The 14,356-nt window shown below is 41.6% G+C and overlaps 1 long non-coding RNA gene across 1 annotated transcript in view; it reads left to right on the top strand.

The window, feature by feature from the left end:
- The first annotated feature begins 12,621 nt into the window (after positions 1-12,621).
- The window catches only part of LOC148152234 (uncharacterized), a 50,593-nt gene continuing 48,858 nt past the window's right edge, over positions 12,622-14,356 (top strand). Inside the window, exon 1 of the long non-coding RNA XR_015759627.1 lies at positions 12,622-12,702. This is a non-coding gene — a long non-coding RNA (uncharacterized LOC148152234). The remainder of the gene's footprint in view (positions 12,703-14,356) is intronic.

The raw sequence follows: 14,356 nt of genomic DNA, 5'->3' as shown, positions 1-14,356 counted from the left end.
GTTTTCAGACGTTTCATCACCATACCAGGTAACATCTTCAGAGAGCCTCCGAATGAATGTAGCCCGCTTTCTATTTATATGTTTGAGTTTCCTAGGGTTGGTGATGCCATTTCCTGTGGTGACATCAAACCTACATCCAGAACCTCAACCTGAGCGACAAATCTTTTCAAAACTCGCTATCATGAAAATGATTATAGTTGATTTTCACTTTCCCGCCTAATGGCATTCAGCTTAAATCCAGTAACCCCATTGTCACCCCAGTTAAAAACAGCTAACTTAAAACAAAGTAGATTCTTACTCAAGTTTTAGAAAGACTTTTTCTTTAATATACCATCGAGGAAGCTTGGTGAAAAACTAGGACACAATTGAAAGGAAGAATAATGTAAGACCATCTCGAATCCATAGCTTTAGTTGAATCCATGGCAGGGGGGCAATACCAGCAGTGCTGTTTAGCTGCTAGCAGGTGGGTAAATTTATAGCAGCACCATCAAACATAGACGTAGAGTAGCACATGTCTGTGCCAACAGATGCCATTTGAAACTAATCCCTTCTGCCTGCACATGGTCTGTATCTCTGCCTGTTCATGTGTCTGACTAAATGCCTCTTAAACTTTGTTCATGTATCTGCTGTTACCACTCTCCAAGCAGCATGTTTAAGGCACCCACCACCCTCCGTGGAAAAAAAGTTCTCACACATTTCCTTTACATTTCCCCCCTCTCACCTTAAACCGATGCTCCCTGATATTTGACGTTTCTACCCTGGGTCGGAAAGTGTGGTGCTGGAAAAGTACAGCAGGTCAGGCAGCATCCGAGGAGCAGGAAAATTGATGTTTCAGGAATGCAGGGTCAATCCTCCTCCTCTTCGGATGCTGCCTGACTTGCTGTGCATTTCCAACGCCACACTGTTCGACTCTGATCTCCAGCATCTGCATTTCTACTTTGGGAAAAAGATTCTGACATACACCCTACCATGCATCTCATGAATTTCTATCAGATTCCCTTTGACACTGTAGTGAAAACAATCCAAGTTTGTCCAACCTCTCATACAGTTGTAATGTCACAGAGGTTTACAGCATGGAAATAGGCCCTTCAGCCCAACTTGTCCATGCTACCCAAATTCACAATTAAATTAGTCCCATTTGCCTGTGTTTGGTCCATATTCCTCCATATTTATCCCATCCAGATACCTGTCCAAATGTTTCTCAAATAATGAAATTATACCCACTTCCGCCATTACCTCTGGCAGCCTGTTCCAGACACTCAGCACCTCTGTGTAAAGAAGAATGCCCCCTGGATCCATTTATATCTCTCCCCTCTCACCTTAAATCTATTCCCTCTAGTTTTAGACTCCTCTATCATGGGGAGAAGATATTGGCTATCTACCTTATCTAAGCCTCTCATGATTTTGTCATCACCCCTCAGTCATAGAGTCATAGAGATCTGCAGGACGGAAACAGACCTTTTGGTCCAGCTCGTCCAAGCCGACCAGATATCCTAATCTAATCTAGTCCCATTTGCCAGCATTTGGCCCATAGCCTTCTAAACACTTCCTATTCATATACCTATCCAGATGCCTTTTAAATATTGTAACTGTACCAGCCTCCATCACTTCCTCTGGCAGCTCATTCCATGCATGTACCACTCTCTGCGTGAAAAAGTTTCCCCTTAGGTCGCTTTTAACTTTTCTTTCCCCTCTCACTCTAACCCTATGCCCTCTAGTTCTGGATTTCCCCACCTCAGGAAAAAGACCATGTGTACTTACCCTATCCATGCCCCTCATGATTTTATAAACCTCTATAAGGTCACCCGCTCAGCCTCCAATGCTCCAGGGAAAACAGCCCCAGCCTATTCAGCCTCTCCCTATAGCTCAAATCCTCCAAACCTGGCAACCTTCTTGTAAATCTTTTCTGAACCCTTTCAAGTTTTACAACACCCTTCCAACCAGAAGGAGACCAGAATTGCACACAATATTCCAAAAGTGGCCTAACCAGTGTCCTATACAGCCGCAACATGACCTCCCAACTCCTATACTTTCTGCTCTGTTCAATAAAGGAAAGCATACCAAAAACCTCCTTCACTATCCTATCTACTGGCGAGTCTACATTCAAGGAACTAAGAACCTGCACTCCAAGGTCTCTTTGGTCAGCAACACTTCCCAGGACCTTGCTTTTAAGTGTATAAGTCCTGCCCTGATTTGCCTTTCCAAAATACAGCACCTTTCATTTATCTAAATTAAATTCCATCTGCTGCTCCTCAGCCCATTGGCCCATCTGATCAAAATCACATTGTACTCTGAGTCTCTTTCACTTCATAAAAATGTCCCAGGCTATCCAAACACTCCCACAAATTAAACCTTCCAGTCTATGTAGCATTCCAATAAATCTTTTCTGCATTCTTTCTAGTTTAATAATATCCTTTCTATAGTAGGGCAACCAGAACTGCACACAGTATTCTAAATGTAGCTTTGCAAAATCTTGTATAGCTGCAACAAAACATCCCAACTCCCGATCTCAATGCTCTGATCAATGAGAGCAAGCATGCCGAAAGCCTTCTTCACCATCCAGTCAACTTGTAAATCCACTTTCAAGGAGCAGTGAAACTATACTCCTCAATCTCTTTGCTTAATAATACTCCCCAGGGCCGTACCATTGACTGTGTAAGTCCTGGGTCGAGAGTGTGGTGCTGGAAAAGTACAGCCGGTCAGGCAGCATCCGAGGAGCAGGAGAATTGATGTTTTGGGCATAAGTAAGTCCTGCCCTGGTTTGACCCACCAAAGTGCAACATGTTGCATTCATCTGAATTAAACTCCATCTGCCATTCCAATGCCTACTGACCCAAATGACCTCGATCTCACTGCATTCCCAGGTAACCTTCTTCACTGTCCACTATTTCACCAAACTTGGCGTCATCCACAAACTTACTAATGATACCTCCTAAATGCTCATGCATTTCATTTATATAAATAGGGAATAACAGTGGACCCAGTACCCATCTCTGTGGCACACCACTGGTCACAGGCCTCCAGTCTGAAAAATAACCTATCACCACCCTCTGCCTGCTACTGTCAAACCAATTTTGTATCCATTTGACTAGCTCTCCCTGGATCCCATGAGATTTAACCTTACTCAACAACCTACCATGCAGTACCTTGTCAAAGACCTTGCAAAAATCCATGTAGACTATCACATTGTCCTCATCTACTTTCTAGGTCACCCTTTCAAAAAATGCAATCACATGCATGAGGTACAATTTCCCGTGCACAAAGTCTGACCATCCCGAATGAGGGCTCAGCTCTCCAAATGCTTGTAGATTCTGTCTCTCAGAATCTCCTCTCACCATGTTAGGCTTATCGGTTTATAGGTCCCAGGTATGTCCCAGTAGCCTTTCTTAAAAACACAACATTAGCCATAACATTAGCTTTCCTTATACCTAATACACTCCAAACTAGGCAACATCCTGGTAAACCTTTCTTGTACACTCTCCAAAGCCTCCATATCCTTCCTATAGTGTGGTAACTAGAACTGCACACAATATTCCAATAGTGGTCTAACTAAAATTTTATACAGGTGCAACATGACTTGCTAACATTTATACTCAAATGTCTTGAGCAATGAAGATAAGCATGCCACCAGTACCAAACAACATGCTTTAAGAGATGGGAACAAGAGTAGATCCTTTAGGACTTTGAGCTTGTTCTTCCATTTAATTAGACTGTGGCTGATCTGTGCTCACCGTATCCACCTTTGCTTCATAACTCTTGACAACATAACTAAACAAAATTCTATAATCTCTGTCCTGAAAATATCAATCAGTCCACCTTCCTGGAGGCAAATTATCAAACTTCCATGACTTGCTGTGTGAAAAATGATTTCCTGATTTCTCTTCTAAATACTGGAGGTTAATTTTAACATTTTTAACATTTTAACATCATGTTAACACACAAGTTAGGAGTGTGGTGGAATACTCCTCATTTACCTGGATGAGTGCAGCTCCAACAACACTCGAGAATCTTGACATCATCCAGGAAATCACAGCCTGGTTGATTGGCACCACATCCATAAGCATCTAATTCCTGCACTACCGGCACTCAATGTGTGCGAGATACATGATGCATTTCAGAAATACACCAAATATCTTTATTCAGCACCTTACAATCCCAAGACTACTTCCATCTTAACGGACAAGGACAGCAGATACAAAGGAACAAGGTCTCCTCCCCACCATTCTGACATTGCCGTTACTTCAAAAACCTGGAATTTCCTGCCTAAGGACATTGTGGGTCAACCCACAGCATATGGACTGCAGCAGTTTAAGAAGGCAGCTCACCAAGACCTTCTCAAGGGCAACTGGGAATGGACAATACATGTTGGCTTAGCCAGCAACACCCATGTCGAATGAGTGAAATAAAACAAAACATTACAACCTACTCATAGCAAAACACTTGAAGATAGTGGAAAACTGTAATAAAAACAGAAAGAAGAGAAAAGTAGAGTTAATGCTTAGAATTCAACTCTGAAGAAGAGACATTGTACTCTAAACGTTAATACCGTTTCTCTTTCCACAGTTGCTGCCAGATCTGCTAAGTTTATCCAGCACTTTTAGTTTTATTTAACATTGTACTCTTTTGTTCCGGAATATTTTAACAGAAGAATTATGTTCTCAGTATCCATTCCATTGAGTCTGTTTACCTTTATAAATTCAAAATAATGCAAGCCAAGTTTATACAGCTTGTCCTGATACTATAACGCTTTACTTCAAGATTGTTCTGGTGAGTATGCATTACACTACTTCTAAGACAAATCTATCCTTGTTGGATTTTGATGTGCAAATGTGGATGTGATACCTTATCTTAGAGTCTGACCAAGCCTCTGTACCACTAATTCATCAATTCCTCATTTTTCTATTCTAGCCCACTTAAAATAAAAGCTAACATTCCATTAGCCTTTTTGGTTTTATTTTATGCCTATGAACTAGCTTTCCACGATCTGTTCACAAGGATAATTAAATCTTATACTCCCTTCAGAGATCCAATTTGCCTTTCTTGGCTTTAAGGTGGGTGACGCCATTCATTTCTATGTGGAAACTCACTCTAATAAAGTTTTGCCTACCCATCCGTTCCTTTGCAATGGTTATTCCCCCCAGGAGAGAGTAGTCCTGACTCTTTCTCAAGGTTTGCAGGAGCCATAAGAAAGACAGATTTATATTTGTACAGTACTTTTGGATGTTCCAACATACTTTACAGCCAATAAAGTACTTTTAAGGTGTTGTCATTGTCCTCATGTATATATTTTACCTTTGGTGCTTCCACCTTTTGAACTAACCTCCATAATGAATCAATAGCCTTCAAGAGATGAAGACGGATGAAGAATTTTATTGAAGAGCATCAAATTAAAATAAACTCTCAGGCCAATGCCTATATTTTAACCATTATAGATTCTAATCGAAGATTAAAGTATTTTGTCCCTCATTTGCTTTCTACCACACACAGAGTAGAACAGGAAACTGCAAGAACAGTCACACCAGGTCCTGATATTAAGACGCCTCTGAAACTATGTTTGATTCAGAAAAGAAATGCACAACACAATATAACTCAAAGTACATTCTAGTATGGTTATTATCAATAAAGGAAACATTTACATTTTCTTGGCAGTGTGTGCAGAACCCAAATGAACAGGCCTTTTGATAAGAATGTTTTCATATGCCTGAAGGGGATGAGTTATTTAGAGATTAATCAGAAGTGCAGATTTGACTCTGCTCCATGCAACATGTGAAGATGTTTTTGCTTCCACATTTTAAAAGATATAATTATTTTTCTTCTTTCCCTCACCCTGCCCTGAGAGAATCCTGCTGTGGTTAGCTGTAGAACAACAGTTAAGCTTTGACAGGGATTTCTTAGAAGGACAGCAATTACAGGAAATCACCAAAACCACATGGCTGTGCTCATTTGACATCCATGGAAGCCTATCATTCACATATATAATAAAAACAAATGGTAACTCTGGTTGAACTTTCCTTCAACAGTTTGACCAGTCACAGCCCAACATCCAAGGTCAATTCAATCATCACAGGCCTGAGCCAATGGTGGTGCAGTTCCTGCAGCAAGTATCTGACGACTCACTCCCTTTAATAGCTGATCCAATGCAGAAACACTCAGAAAAATTGCAAGTGTTTGTACTAATGATCAATGAAGCAATTTAGAACAAATGTTCTGTTCAATATCTAACCCCAGCAAGCATCACTGGCTTTCTGTAATCCCAAGTTACATCACCCTTTTTTTCTTTTACAAATGCCCACTGGATACTCAGCCTCTATAATCTCACCTTGAGGTATAACCACAGCCCCCCCAAAAATCAGATTGCTTGTCATTCCTCACTGTCCCCATGCCACTCATTTGGTCACAATTCTCTCTTCATCAAATCCTTGTGCTTCACCACCTTCAGAAGCCTCTTCAGAAGGCTTACCTTTGACTCTACTACTGAGACTTTACCCTATAGTTATTTCTCCCTTCACCTTAAAAAACAGTTTTGTGTTTATAAATATAATTATTTTTCTTCTTTCCTCACCGTGCCCTGAGAGAATCCTGCTGGGGTTAGCTGTAGACCAACAGTTAAGCTTTGACAGGGATTTTTTGGCAGGACAGCAATGACAGGAATTCACCAAAACCACATGGCTGTTCTCATTTGACATCCATGGAATCCTATTGTTCAGATAAATAACAACTACAAGTGGTAACGATGGTTGATGTTCACGTCTTGTGACTTGTGAGGTGCTTTTGAAGTGCGGGCACTGTTGTTCAGTAAAGTGATTTACAACGAAAACAGAAATTGCTGGAGAAACTCAGCATCTGTGGAGAGAAAGCAGAGTTAACGTTTCGCGTCCAGTGACCCTTCTTCAGAACTCAGTGGCCTATGATTTTGCTGGAGAAAGTGAGGTCTGCAGACGCTGGAGATCAAAGCTGAAACTTTATTGCTGGAACAGCACAGCAGGTCAGGCAGCATCTAGGGAACAGAAGATTCGACGTTTCGGGCACATGCCCTAAGGGCATGTGCCCGAAACGTCGAATCTTCTGTTCCCTAGATGCTGCCTGACCTGCTGTGCTGTTCCAGCAATAAAGTTTCACCTATGATTTTGCCCACTGCCTAAGGAGATTAATAGACATGTACATGTTATATTCTACATTCTGGTAAGTTGCAATACCCAATTCATGACTTTCTATGCATTAATATTACTGAATGGAAAACAAAAATTAGATTGAGATGTATGCAGTAGCCTAGTATGTAACAGAGCTTGGAATCTTCCTGTTACACTGCTGAGTATTAGACTCGAAAGAAAGGAAACATCTATTTTAACAGATGTTAAATATCACAATTTCAAAAATACCACGATGAAATAGCAACTTGTAGTTAAAATAAGAAGCATACAAATGATTAGAGAACAGAAGCTTTTTAGTTGCTCTCTTTCCTGATAAATGGCCTCAAGTGTGGAATATTTTCAGTCTTTATTACCTTCACATGAATAAGCCTTTCATTTAAACTATTCAAAACACACACATGCAAAGTATATTTCCAGGGCATATTGTGCATGCTCTGAGCATTCCTCCATTCAAAGTGAAGAATTTTTGATCGTATAATTAGGTGCTTAAACCAATTAGTGGAACTGCCAGCGCCAACGGTGGGATGGGAGAAAAACTTCCCTTTTATTGTAATTTAAAGACTGCTGATCCTCTTTCTGTTGCTGTCAGCTCTACCCTGCTAAATGAGTGGATTGGATTGGTTCCTTGTTTACTTTTAACAGCATCAATAAAGTTGTGTTGAATTGTGCTCATCCATCATATCAATGATCAATGTTCAACTGTGTAAGACAGATGACTAGACAGCTGCGCACGGCTGAATAATTGATGATGATCCCTAGAAGCTCACAAATATTTCATGCAATTAATCACAAGGACAAAGAGCCCCATTTTCAGACTACACAGCTCACTCGCACTTGTGTTCAGCATCAATGTTTTCCAGTTGTGCAAAATTCCCTTGATTTTTTTCCATTTAGAGCAGCCTCCTGCTGCTTGGAATGATTACGAGTCTGTGAATGTAAAACACTATAAGTGAGGAACTGGTCTCCTGTGCTTTAACAGCTAGTGGTTAGCCAGCAAAATCAACAACTGATTCCTGAATATTGCCGGTAAGGAAGAAATATTGCCAAATCTTTTTAACTGGTGCTCATCAGGAACTGATGCAAGAATGCCAAATTTCAGTTGATTACATCAGTGCGTATTACAAGGGAAAAGGGTGCTGATTGGCAAGTCAGCTTTTAATAAAAAAAGAACAGAGAAACACGCCCTTCAGTCCAGTAAGACTGTGCCAACACATGCTGCCTTTCTAAACTAAAGACCTTTTGCTTCTAAGCAGTCCGTATCTCTATTCCCTGCCTATTCATATATCTGTCAAGATGCTTCTTGAATGTTGTTACCTTCACCACCTTCTCTGGCAGTATAGTCCAGGCACTTACCATCCTCTGTGTAAAACACCGTGCCTCTCACATCTCCTTTAAACTTACTCCCTTTACCCAGGGTTTGATTAGGAATAATTAGCATGTGTGGGAGATCATGCCTCACAAATTAGTTCAAGTTCTTTGATGAAGTGACCAGGAAGGTTGATGAGTGCAGGGCGGAAGATGTAGTCCAAATGTAGCCTTCAGCAATGCTTTTAATAAGATTCCTCATGATAGGTTGCTCTGGAAGGTTACATCACGTGGAATCCCAGGGGAGCTGGCAAATTGGATACATGATTGGCCTGATGGTAGGAAACAGAGGGTAATAGTGGAAGGATGCTTGTCAGACTGGAGGCCTGTGACTAGTGGAGTGCCTCAGGGGTCAGTGCTGGGCCCATTGCTGTTTGTTATATATATCAATGATTTAGATGAGAATGTGCAAGGGTTAATAAGTTTGCAGCTGAAAATGAGTTGCTGGAAAAGCGCAGCAGGTCAGGCAGCATCCAAGGAGCAGGAGAATTGACGTTTCGGGCATGAGCCCTTCTTCAGGAATTCTCCTGCTCCTTGGATGCTGCCTGACCTGCTGCGCTTTTCCAGCAACACATTTTCAGCTCTGATCTCCAGCATCTGCAGTCCTCACTTTTTCCATTAATAAGTTTGCAGATGACACTAAAATAAGCAACATTGTGGACAGCAAGGAAAGTTATCAGAAATTGCAGCAGGATCTTGATTAGCTGGGGAAGTGGGTCGAGAAATGGCAAATGGAGTTAAATATAAATAAATGGGAGGTCTTGCATTTTGGAAAGTCAAATCAAGGTAGGAGTTTCATAGTAAATGGTAGGACCTTAAGGAGTGTAGTGGAACAGAGGGACCTTGGAGTTCAGGCACACGGTTCTCTGAAAGTGGAGTCACAGGTAGACAGGGTAGTGAAGAAGGCTTTTGGCACACTGGCCTTCATCAGTCAGGGCATTGAGTATAGAAGTTGGGAAGTTATGTTGCAGTTGTACAGGACTTTGGTGAGGCTGCACTTGGAGTATTGGGTTGAGTTTTCGTCACCTTGTTATAGGAAGGATGTTATTAAACTGGAAAGAGTGCAGAAGGAATTTACAAGGATGTTGCCAGGACTCAAGGGACTGAGTTGTAGGGAGAGGTTGAACAAGCTAGGCCATTTTCTTTAGAAAATAGGAGACTGAGCGGGCATCTTATAGAAGTGCATAAGATCATGAGAGGCATGGATCGGGTGAATGCATTTGGTCTTTTTCCCAGGGTTGGGGAATCGAGGATTAGTTTAAGGTTAGAGGGGAAAGAGTAAAAGGGAACCTCAGGGGCAACTATTTTACATAGAGGGTACTAAGCATATGGAATGAGCTGCCAGAGGAAGTGGTTGAGGTGGGTAACAGCATTTAAAAGGCATTTGGACAAATACATGGATAGGAAAGGTTTAGAAGGAGGCAAAAGCAGAGAAATGGGGTTAGTGTGCATGGGCATTTTGGTCAGCATGGACCAGTTTGGGCCAAAGGGTCTGTCTCCGTGTAGGACTCCATGACTCTATGGCTCTACCTTAAACCTATGTTCCCTAGTAATTGATGTGCCTACCCTGGGGGAAAATCTCTGGGTCTCCATTCTATCGAAGCCTCTTTGTGATAATGAGGACTGCAGAGCTAGAAAGTCAGAGTTGATAAAGTCAGAGCAGGAAAAAACACAGCGGGTCAGCAGCATCAGAGGAGCAGGAGAGTTGACGTTTCAGGTTGGGACCCTTCATCAGGACTGGGGGGGTTATTGGGGGGAGGAGAAGGAGGCTGAGAAATAAATACAGCGGGGGTGGGGCTGAGGGAAAGGCAGGTGGGACGGCGATAGGTGGATGCAGGTAGGAGATGGTTGAGCTGGGTCAGTGGGAAGGGTGGAACGGATAGGTGGGAAGGAAGGTGGACAGGTAATGTCAGGTCAAAGGGATGGGGTGAAGAGGGAAGGCTGGACCTGGGATGAGGTTGGCACAGGTTGGTGGGGAAATTTGGAAGCTGGCGAATTCTATGTTGAAGCCATAAGTTTGTAAGCTCCTGAGGCAGAATATGAGGTATTCTTCCTCCTGTTTGTGTGTGGCCTTATTTTGATGATGGAGGAGGTCCCCAGGATGGACATGTCATCGGGGGAGTGGGAGGGGAGCTGAAATGGCTGGTGGGAGGTGGAGTGGATTGGAGGATACAGACCATAGCTGTTCCCTGAACATATTCTTTTTGTTTGAATATGTGTTGCTTATAGCAAGCATTAATAAGCAATGTCATGTACTCGACTGATTATCTTAAATGGGCTGTTGGTGTAGCCATTAGCACAGTCATGATTATTCAACAAATGTTGCTCATTCACAGAATTGCATCTAACTGTGGATGTTTTGTTATTGGCTTTGAAAGCATAAACTAACTGAGAACATTATGATGCACAGGCTATGTACCTGACATCACACCGGCATTGAATTTAATACCTGATGTTGCTTTATTATTTGTTAGACAGAATCTCACCTTGGTCTAACACAGCAGCATCTTATTAGTTAAAAATCCCACTTGCATTGCAATTGTGTATCAGCAGCATGAAGCAGCTTGCTTAAACTGTTATTCAAATGTTTCAGATGTTTTGCCTTTACAGGGTAATTCGAGACAGACCAGGCACTTTTCAGGTCTGAACATGTTGACTTCTGGGCTACTTACAGGCTTTTGTGAAACAATGAGCTCACCATGATAGCCATTAGCCATACAGGATGGCTCTGATGTACTTTATTTCTGTGTCTAGCTTACAAGATGAGCAAATGGCCCAGGGCCCAATTACAGGCCAGATTATTAGGAACATAGGAAAGAAGGACGCCATTCACCCCATCAATACAGCCTTTCAATTCAATATGGTCATGGTCAGTCAAACATGCACATCACACTGGGAGTAATCCTAAAATTACTGCTCTTGAGCTGTGTTTTTTTTTAAAATTTCCCACTTAACTCCCTGAAACCTTCAGGACCTCAATCCTCTTCCTGCCTATGTTGCTGGTCCCAGTCTGGAGCATGACTTCTGATGGATCCCTCCCTGTAACTGCTCTGTGACATCACTGAGCGTGGCACCAGTGGAGCAACACACTCTGGTTGATTCAGGTTCTATGCCGCAGATATGCCTTTCAGACCCCTGTCTATGGAACCCCTAGGATGTCTGCTCTTCCATTCTTCTTCCTCCTCCCCCTCTATAGCGCAATCACCCAAAGTGCCCTGGCATGGCATAAGCGGAAACCCCTGAGGAACAATCGCTCATACCGGATTCAAAAATGGGATATTACTAAGAAAGCACGATAGACTCTGGGGATTCCTGCCTTACCTACCTGCTTTTATTTAGAGTGCCTATTAATCACCCATTTCTAATCTGCAGTGTGGCCGCTTCCCTATCCATGCTATCCACAGGGTCCTCTGCCCTGCGGACATGCAACATGACTCCAGCCACTGCTTGAGTTCTGAAAGCCAGAGCTCAAGCATGTGCAGTCAAGCATACCTCCTGAACCATGCATCTGTCTGGGGCACGAGGTATGTCCATGACTTCACACACACCACAGGATGTATACTTCACGTAGACCTTGTGTTCAGCTGTCCTGTAACTCGAAAAACTTTGTTGTTCTTACTATGAAAACGTAACAAGCTATTTCGCAGAAAAAGAGAGAAAAATGGGATTTCAGCAGAAGCTAAATACCATCCTAAGGCCAAATTGACAGAGTACAGAGCTATGTGAATTGCAGCACATATATTAACTGGTGAAAGTGGTGGGTAGAGAATCCAATATCAGACTTTTCAATCAGCAAGCAAACAATGTACATTAGACTGTTCCATCTCAAAAGTGAATGTTGGTGTGCTTTGGAGCATATTAAAATTGTGAATGCATCGTCTATGTTTCAGAAATATGCATGAATTTGAGGTTAGCTGCATTCCATCAAAAAATTGTTTCTTGTGGAAAGCAATGAAAGCGTTAGAGAGTACTCAACCTATCAGGAGTCCCATGGCTGCATCATCAATGTGGGTGTTTGAGATGTCATTAAAACTGAATTCATCTGTGCTAGTTGTAGCAGAAAGGAGATACGATAGGATTGTCCCCTTCACCTTCCATTATCTGTCTCACATCTAACTGACAATGAAAATGTTTTTAAAGAAGTACTTTAACCCCTTGAATGCCATCACTTGAGAATAGACCAAAGGTAGGTTTCTGCACATAGTTAAAGTAAGTAAATGATTATTTCTCAACACCTAAATATAATTACAACATAACCCACTCACACATGAAAACAGACACAGACACACACACACACACACACACACACATGCATACACAGACACCCAAACATGCACACGTGCACACATGCACACTCAAACATACACATGTAAATGTGTACATGCACAGACACACAGACACACAAACATACATACACACAAATACAGATGCTCATACATGTACACATGCACACTGACACACAAATTTACACACACGCATACTCACACACACATGTTCATACATGTCATATATCTATAAAATAGAAAGCTGCTATGCTTTGTAAATGGATTGCTGTTTGCATTGTAATATCTCATATTCTGGACTAGCAATCCTAGAAACCAAAACACCGATCAATGCAGATCTACTTTCTATAAGTTGCGCAGCCGACATTGTGAAATGAATGGCTTTGTTCTGTGCTAATTTTAACAAGACTCTGAAATTCCGTGTGGTATTTTCAGAAGATAAAAAGAGGCATATTTACATAATATTCTTCATGGCATCAGGACATTCGCAAAGCACTTTATAGTCAATATGAAGTAGAGTCACATTTCTAACCTAAAAAATGTGACAGCCAATTTCTGCACAGTAGGCTCCCCAAAGCAACATGGTGATAATGAAAAGGTAAACTGTTTCAATGATGTAATTTAAGGAATAAATACTGATCAGGGTACTAAGGAGAAATCTCCTCCTCTTCTTTTACCCTCACAGGAAGTCACATAGGACTTTGGATTTAGATCTCAGTTTAAAAAAACTGCATCCCTCTCTAGGTACATCTTTGAGATTGTAATTTGGGTTATCTCTCCATAGAATGGGATTGGAATACAAATTCTCTGATTCAGAGCACAGTGTGCGACCACTAAACCCTTGTACACAGCCAGATAGACTATTACATCTTTTTACTAATAGTAATTATTTTCCCTCAGAAGGAACAGCCAGAAAAAAAATCAAGAGTAATTTTTTGGCAAGAAGGCAAACTAGTCATGTGATGATTCATTTTAGTTCAGCAACCTATCCTACCCAGCTCAATCTGCAATATTAGTTAGCATCTCCTATTAACTATACTAAGTATACCATTAGAACAGTTAACACTCTCTAGCTTGGCTTAGCGTAGCCAATCCTTCTGCCACTTTCTACAAATTTACTTCCAGAACAATCAGTCATGTTGATTAATTTTTCTCACCATCGTTTATATGCTCTTAGAATGCCCATTCCTGTCAGTCGGGAAGAAGGTTGTTCACTGTGAGTGATCTGGAACAGAGCACTCTTCTGAAAGGAAATTTCACACACTGATTCCTCAAATAAACACTGCTGGCACCGAGGTTTATTTTTCTTTTCCGATAGGTTATTTTATGAAATTCCAGACTAACCTTTAGCGGTTTCAGGTTCATTGGAAGCATGTGACTAGTGAGAGTTGGATATTAACTGCCTCCAGTCATAAGAGATGGAACAGGCAATAAGAGAAAGCTCTGTTCCCATTTTCCAGCAGTGTAGTGATAACCTTACCGCATTCTAAACCTTGCCTGCAGAGCCAAGTGTTCTCACCTTTGAAACCTGAAGACAGTTTCAAAAGAATGTTTTGA

This window comes from Chiloscyllium plagiosum, unplaced genomic scaffold (genome assembly GCF_037043375.1).
Source record: "Chiloscyllium plagiosum isolate Xiang-an unplaced genomic scaffold, Cpla_swu_hap1 HiC_scaffold_1, whole genome shotgun sequence".
In the NCBI taxonomy this organism is placed as follows: domain Eukaryota; kingdom Metazoa; phylum Chordata; class Chondrichthyes; order Orectolobiformes; family Hemiscylliidae; genus Chiloscyllium; species Chiloscyllium plagiosum.
Note: the sequence above shows the minus strand (reverse complement) of the source record. Positions and strands in the feature narration are given on the sequence as shown.